General features: G+C 36.3%; 1 protein-coding gene across 1 annotated transcript in view; it reads left to right on the top strand.

The window, feature by feature from the left end:
* The window catches only part of LOC127867050 (uncharacterized), a 448603-nt gene that overhangs the window by 46213 nt on the left and 395799 nt on the right, over positions 1–6591 (top strand). The gene's annotated exons all lie outside the window — the stretch shown is intronic.

Consider the following 6591-nt stretch of genomic DNA (forward strand, 5'->3'; position numbering starts at 1 on the left):
TTATGATCTTTACACAATATAACAAAAAATTTGTTTCCATTTTCCTGATGTTGAATTTTTAGATGTTTCAAGTGTATTACAGGTTTTATAAAAAACACTCAAAATTATCTGTTGTGTACTACTTGAGCATTATAAATTAGCAAAGGTAAAAATGGACAACTACGATGATAGTAACAGCTTACTTACACTTTAATGTTTTCTCTTTAAAAGAACTAAGTAAAAAATAAAATAACAGGTTTTGTTATGGAAAGCCTATCTGTATTATTTTGATTTCTATTTTGTCCAAAATAAGTTTGTTTTACCAAATGTTTCTGCTAGGATTCTATAATTAGTTCCAATTCCTAAATTTATTATAATCAAGTGACTAATTATTTTTTGATGAGACGTACAGTTTAAGTTACCACCTCTCACACTGTCAATACACCTTGCAGACGATTTGGCAAGTTGCCAAATTTTAACAATTTAATGTGCTGACATAGAGTGTAGATATCCAAAATTACCAATATAGAAACCTTAAATTATGTACAAATACAAGACAATTATGCAAGCAGATTTCAGACAATATGAATATTTTTAGCTCACGTGAGCACAACGTGCTCATGGTGAGCTTTTGTGATCGCCTTTTGTCCGTCGTGCGTCTTCAACATTTTGCCTTGTTAACACTCTAGAGGCCACATTTATTGTCTGATCTTCAGGAAATTTGGTCAGAACATTTGTCCCATTGATACCTCGACTGAGTTTGAAACTGGGTCATGCTGGGTCAAAAACTAGGTTACTTTGTAAAAAAAGATAAACCTTGTGAACACTGTAGAAGTCACATTTGATGCCCAATCTTCATGTAACTTTGTCAAAATGTTTGTCTAAATGATATGTTGGTTGAGTTCAAAAATGGTTCCGGTCCGTTGAAAAACATTGCTGCCAGGGGGCGGGGCAGTATTCCTTATATGGCTATAGAGAAACCTTGTGAACACTCTAGAAGTCACATTTTTTGCCCAATCATCATGAAACTTCGTCAAAACATTGGTGTTATTGATATCTTTGACGAGTTAGAAAATGGTCCAGATCGGTGAAAAAATATGGCCACCAGGGGGCGGGGCAGTTTTCCTAATATGGCTATAGTAAAACCTTGTTAACACTCTAGAGGTCATATTTATTGTCCAATATTCATGAAATTTGGTCAGAAGATTGGTCTGTATGATATCTAATATGAGTTTGAAAATGGTTACGTTTGCCTGAAAAACATGGCTGCCAAGGGGCGGGGCATTTTTCCTAATATGGCTATATATCATGATTTTGTAAAACCTTGTTAACTCTCTAGAGGCCACATTTATTGTCCGATCATCATGAAACTTTGTCAGATGATTTGACTCAATGATATCTTGGATGAGTTCGAAAATGGTTCCGGTTGTTGAAAAAACATGGCCGCCAAGGGGGCGTGGCATTTTTTCTTATATAGCAATAGTTGAACCTTGCTAACACTCTAGAAGCCGTATTTATTGTACGATCATCGTGAAACTTTGTCAGAAGATTTGCCCCAATGATATATTGGACAAGTTCGAAAATGGTACGAGGAGCTTGAAAATCATGGCCACCAGTGGGCCGGGCATTTTTCCTTGTATGGACTTATGAATCGTCATGAAACTTTGTCAGTATATTTGTAAAATGATATCTTGGATGTGTATGAAAATGGTTCTGGTCTGTTGAAAAACGTGGCTGCCAGGGTGTTTACTAGTCATGAAAGTTGGTAAAAACATTTTGTTCTAATGACATCTTGGGCTGCACAGAACAGGTCAGTTCCTTTGAATCTCAGGTGAGCGACTTATGGCCTTTCAGGCCCTCCTGTTTCTAAAATTTAAGGAGTTTACAAATTCATACAGAAAATACAGCAATATTCATGTAGTCAATTCCCAGGTTTCATTTTCGCAAAAAACATGGTTTGCAATTTCAAAAATTATAGATGCAGACACCTGCAAAATGGTTAATGCTCAAATATGTACCAAGAGGTTTCATGTATCAATAGTTTTTGTCATTTATTTTGTTGTAACATTGTATTGAAAGAGCCTCGATAGTGTAAGTGCAATAAAAAAACAACACTGTTATGTTCGATAGCTCATTATCGAACAACTACGCAAGTGCATGTATGACATAGTCTGTCCTCAAATTAAACATTGACTTTACAAAATATTAAGGTATTTAAAAGTAACTTAACAAAAATGTAAACCATCATGAGACACTGTGCAGCGTGTAACAACACAATCTCTGCCTGCAAGGTCAATGTCAAACTCAGAGGACATAGGTCATATATCGCATTAACACAGCTTAAAAATTACTGTCTCAGCCATAACTTTACCATATATCCATAGATTTAAAAAATGCTGTTCACAGTTGTAGACTATTATTAGACAACATGTCATCTGTAACACCAGTCACATGTCTACCTATATCATAGGTCAATATTAATGCTGGTAGCAAAAGTGCAATGAGGGGTTATTTTTTTCATATCAACAGATGCCTTTTTTCATTATTTAATTACAAGTGTGTTTCTTACTTATTTTCACATACATACTGGAGGCTCCTAGTATTTGTTAAAACTTTAACAGTTTAGGTGTTCTGTCATGACATTTGTTAAAACAAAATTTATTCGGATTGTGATACAAAGTTAAGGGGGGGGGGGTATATAGGAGGGAGCTTGTTTGTCGGTCGGTCGGTCTGTTGGTCTGTTTGTGTCTGCTCTCTAATTCAATAACTTTTTATCCGATCTTCACCAAACTTGGTCAGAAGTTGTTTCTACTTGATGTCTAGGCCAAGTTCGAAAATGGGCCTTGCTGGGTCAAAAACTAGGTCACGGGGTCACTTAGTGCATTTTAAACATTTAGCATGTTGTCCGCTCTCTAATTCAAGTAGTTTTCATAAGAGCTTCACTAAACTTGTTCAGAAGTTGTATCTAGATGATGTCTAGGCCAAGTTCGAACATGGGTTATGGCAGGTCAAAAACTAGGTCACGGGGGTCAGTTATCAACTTCGGGCTTTATATTTGTAATTTCTTGTATTAAAGATCGATTGTAATAGTAAGTATTCTGTTATGTTTCTCAATCGTTTAAAACAGAAATGAACTCATGGACTGTGAACATAGTCATCAACAGCATAATTATATTGTTTTATAAAGAAATTAAAATTGAAACTTAAGGAATACCTTGAATTTTTAAAATTTTGTCCCAACATAGAAACATATCATTTTAGGCATTATCCTGGATTTTCTTTCAAACACATATTTACATGTTGTCTTATTTTCATCCCAAGTTAACAAAATGATACGAATATTTATAAATATGTCCGCTGACCTGCATTTACCCTTTGTGTCCATGTGCACATTCCAGGCAGTGATAGCCTCTAACGGCCGACTGACTCCCAACTTTGCATATATCACTGAGCTGAGAAAGAAGAATCAGTAAGTACAGAAGGGATCAGCTTTTTAGTCTGCTACTGCTTAGATAAGCACATTTGCCGAGTTGTTGTCTCCAATTTGTAGAAAATCAAATTTGATTAAAGACTTTTTTTGAAAGATTTAAGTTTGGAAGGTTTTTCTTTTAAACCTCAGATACAGAATGTTCTGTAGCAGCAAGTTACTCGCAGGCTGTTGTGGATTAATGCTGTTTGCATATAGCTATTTTCACTTTGATTCTAAACAGGAAAGGGTTTATCTGCAGCTCTCCAAATTTATATGCAGATATTTAGTTTTATGAATCACTGCTTCTTCTCTTTTTTCGTAGATTGGCTCATTTTCTCAAAATAATTTGTGCAAACGACATGCTAATCTGGGAAACACTTTATGCACATCCATTCAGCCTGGTTTTTCATGGACCATGGCTAAAAAGCAATTTTCATGTTCAACCCTTACTGTAAAACGTTTTACATTTGTTAGCATAAAATTGTTTAGGTTAACAAAAGCTGACAATTTTGATTGCACTTACATGTATAGATAGTAAATTTGTGTATCTAGCTCACCTGATTGCTCAGGTGAGCTTTTATGACCGGTGTTTGTCCGTCGTACGTCTGTCCATCCGTTAAAATTTATTGTCCGATCTTCATGAAACTTGGTCAGAAGCTTCGTCCCAATGAAATCTCGGTCGAGTTCGAAACTGGGTCATGCCGGATCAAAAACTAGGTCACTAGGTTAAAAAAAAAGATAAAACTTGTAAACACTGTAGAAGTCACATTTCATGCCCAATCTTCATGTAACTTGGTCAAAATGTTTGTCTTAATGATATGTTGGTTGAGTTTAAAAGTTTAAATCTATTGAAAAACATGTTTGTCAGTGGGCGGGGCAGTTTTCCTTATATTGCTATTGAGAAACCTTGTAAACACTCTTGAAGTCACATTTTTTGCCCAATCATCATGAAAGTTGGTCAAAACATTGGTTTTATTGATTTCTCGGACGAGTTTGAAAATAGTCCAGATCGGTGAAAAAACATGGCCGCCAGTGGGCGGGGCATTTTTCTCGATATGTATATAGTGCAAAACATGTCAACGCTCTAGAAGTCACATTTTTGGCCCAATTTTCATGAAATTTTGTCAGAACTTTTGTTTTCTAGATATGTGAGTTAAGTTTGAAAATGGTTCCAGACTGTTGAAAAACATGGTTGCAAGGGGGACGGGGCAGTTTTCCTAATATTTATATGGTAAAAAGGCTTGCAAACAATCATGAATTAAGGTCATGTATAATGTGAGACAACTCTTCTAAATATTGCATTTAAGTTTACAGTAGTAACTCCCCTTTGATTATTCATGTTTTCATAATAATACAGTGTAGTTGTGTTTCATTTATGTGTTAATTGTTATTCGAGGTTGGATGTTTTTAGGCCCCATTTCGAAGAAATGGGGACATATAGTGATCGGAATGTCCTTCCGTCCGTCTGTCCGTCTTTCCATAACACTTTGCATTTTGATTTCCAAAAATGCTTATAACTTCTATGTTCCTTGAGATATAACCTTCATATTTGGTATGCTTGTGTATATGGACAAGGCCTTTCCATTCGCACTACTTTTTTAGCCCTGTGACCTTGACCTTGAAGTAAGGGTCCGCGTTAAGGTTTCGAAATCTGCGTTTAGGTTTCGAAAAATGCTCATAACTTCTATGTCCCTTGAGATATAATCTTCATATTTAGTATGCATGTGTATATGGACAAGGCCTTTCCACACGCACACAATTTTTTACCCCTGTGACCTTGACCTTGAAATAGGGTCCGCGTTTAGGTTTCAAAATCTGCGTTAAGGTTTCGAAAAATGCTCATAATTTCTATGTCCCCTGAGATATAACCTTCATATTTGGTATGCATGTGTATATGGACAAGGCCTTTCCATACGCACAATTTTTTTTCCCTGTGACCTTGACCTTGAACTTAGGGTCCGCGTTTAGGTTTCAAAATCTGCGTTTAGGATTCGAAAAATGCTCATAACTTCTATGTCCCTTGAGAAAGAACCTTCATATTTGTATGCATGTGTATATCGACAAGGCCTTTCCATACACACACAATTTTTTACCCCTGTGACCTTGACCTTGAACTTAGGGTCCACGTTTAGGTTTCGAAATCTGCGTTTAGGTTTCTAAAAATGCTCAAAACTTCTATGTCCCTTGAGATATAGCCTTTATATTTGGTATGCATGTGTATATGGACAAGGCTTTTCCATACGCACACAAATGTTTACCCCTGTGACCTTTATCTTGAAGTAAGGGTCCGCGTTTAGGTTTCGAAATCTGTGTTTAGGTTTCGAAAAATGCTCAAAACGTCTATGTCCCTTGAGATATAACCTTCATATGTGGTATTCATGTTTATATGGACAAGGCCTTTCCATACGCACACAAATTTTGACGCACGTGACCTTGACCTTGAAATTATGTTTCGCGTTTAAGTTTCGAAATCTGCATTTAGATTTCAAAAAATGCTATAACTTCTATCAAAGCGTTTATAGGGGGCATACGTCATCCTATGGTGACAGCTCTTGTTTTTAGCTCACCTGATTGCTCAAGTGAGCTTTTGTGACTGGTCTTTGTCCCTCGTCCGTCCACATTTGTTCGTAAACACTCTAGAGGCCACATTTATTGTCTGATCTTCATGAAACTTGGTCAGAAGATTTGTCCCAATGGTATCTCGATAAAGTTTGAAACTGGGTCATGCTGGGTCAAAAACAAGGTCATTAGGTCATAAAAAAGGAAAAGCTTGTTAAAACTGTACAAATCACATTTAATGCCCAATCTTCATGTAACTTTGTCTATATGTCTGTCTTGATAATATGTTGGTTGAGTTCAAAAGTATTTACGGTCCATTGAAAAACATGGTTGCCAGTGGGCGGGGCAGTTTTCCTTATATTGCTATAGAGAAACCTTGTAAACACTCGTCACAATTTTTGCACAATCATCATGAAAGTTATTCAAAACATTGGTTTTATTGATATGTCGGACGAAATGAAAATGGTCCAGACCGGTGAAAAAACATGGCCGCCAGTGGGCGGGGCATTTTTCTCTATATGTATATAGAGAAAACATGTGAACTCTCTAGAAGTCACATTTTTTGCCCAATTTTCATGAAATGT

The sequence above is a fragment of the Dreissena polymorpha genome, chromosome 2 (genome assembly GCF_020536995.1).
Source record: "Dreissena polymorpha isolate Duluth1 chromosome 2, UMN_Dpol_1.0, whole genome shotgun sequence".
NCBI classification, from domain to species: Eukaryota; Metazoa; Mollusca; class Bivalvia; order Myida; family Dreissenidae; genus Dreissena; species Dreissena polymorpha.